Source organism: Echinococcus granulosus, assembly GCF_000524195.1.
Source record: "Echinococcus granulosus chromosome Unknown EG_S00021, whole genome shotgun sequence".
NCBI classification, from domain to species: domain Eukaryota; kingdom Metazoa; phylum Platyhelminthes; class Cestoda; order Cyclophyllidea; family Taeniidae; genus Echinococcus; species Echinococcus granulosus.
The window spans coordinates 500,549-502,521 of NW_020170401.1; positions in this window are offsets into that span (position 1 = coordinate 500,549).

Below are 1,973 nucleotides of genomic sequence, written 5' to 3' on the forward strand. Positions count from 1 at the left end.
CCCCAATGGGAAGAAGTGAATGCTGCTGCCTTTTTACACTGGGTTAATTATTTATCAAATTAGACTATAAGGCTTGCAGTTGTCTAGTTATCTTCGGTAAAGTCATAGTAGCGAGAAAGTCCTAAAGCGATTGAAAAAAATGGATGTAAAGCACCTTTTGAAGGTGCTAATATCTGGATGCCTTAAATCCACAAGAAAATGAATGCATGCTGCATAACAAACGTCGTAGAACACTTCCGGATCGTACAATGCATGACAAATTGGCACTGATATTTTGCAGCAAACTTCAACGACAGTCATGTCCAAATTTTGACGTGAAAAGCAGTCGCGTTAATTTGGCGATACATGATCTGCAACAAATCGCATCCATCCCTACCCAAAGCACACTTTTTGCAAATGTTAGGGATAAATCACAAGGAAATATTTAGATTTGACTGAAATGCATTTGACGACTTTAATTAATTGCATTTATAGGTTTAAAAATGTTGTTTCAATAAATCTTTTGGTCTCTTTTCAGTGTAGAACCGTAAACATTCTTGTCAAACAAATGACATGAATTAACGAGAATCAGTGATGAACGAATTTAATAAAATAATAACAGTTTATGACCCCTGCTGTGATAAAGGTATGCTAGTTTAGAGCTAGGCAATAATTTAGTGCCAACCAAGAATGAAAACGACAGTTCCCGATGAGTAACTTATCCACCTCAAAGATAAATTAAAACAGACTCCAGCGTTCGGCATGTCTACATTTGATCTAAGTTGACAAATTTCAGCAGAATATTCCGCCTATTTCAGTATTTTTTCTGCTTGCAAAAACTTACTTCACATGTGAGATTTTCTCCCCGGCATTTAAAAACATGTAATTTATGAAGCAGCGCAATTGCCTACCATTTGCTTCAAATGTTCGGTAATATGTGTGTGTCAGTGTTTGTTTCCCTCTTGGGTTGCGCAATTAGCCAAATCAGCGCAGAAGAGGGCTCAGTATTGGCTTGCATGCCGTCTGGGCGACGACTAAAGGTGTATTTCAGACGCCATGACACCAAGATGGCGAACGCACCGAGGGCGCTGAAGATCCCACTTATTTGATCAGACATCTGGGGTCGCCTAACACGTCCATATTTTGGAGTCACTCATACGCGCCGTCTAATTTTCCTTGCCTGAACCCGCGTCACAGATTCGCGACACGCGTTTTCCACCTGCTTGTGCTGACTGGTTTCGTCGCCACAGAGGATTGAGTTTAAAAGAGGAAGTAGACAGATGAGGAGGAGGGTAGTCGCATTTCTTAAACATCTTTTGTGAGGCTGTGAAGTTTCAAAGTTCGGTATTTTTAGGGGTTGTTACCAATTCCATTATGGTCGGCTCTTGCTTGACGCTTTGTGAGCGAGCAGATTGCTACTAGCTGCTTCTCCTCTCCGATCTAAACAAACTCTGAAATGAATTTTAAAGTCGCCTGTACTTTAAGGATTTTCCTATTTTAATTCGGATGAACAAAAGTACTGTTTCTCCGAAAAAAAGGAGCAATGTTAGGCAAATATGAAAAATAAATTAGATTCCCCTTGCATACACAACATCTGGCATTAGAAAGACAGGGCTTTAGGTGCACTTGCTCTAGACTTTTCTCTCCTTACATAACTTGAGATGGGGTCAAAAAAAGCTGAGGAAATAACAAAGTATGTATCAAAACTATCATCACTACTGCCTTTGACAGCGAAAAGTCCTTGCCACCTCCACTCCTACTCCTCTTTTACCTTTCAACTGTTCATTCTCTGTCAAATGCAATTGTCTAATGGCAGTACCGAGAAAACGTAATGACCATTAATGGGACGGATAGTGCTGGGAAAATGTGGTGGAGAAGAATGAGGCGAGACGACTCCCTCCTTCTGTCTCATCCTCAGGTGAGATGGGATATCCAGCGATATGCATTTCCTTGCAAGTATGGGTCTTCATTCCCTCCTCCCCTCCGAGTTGAGG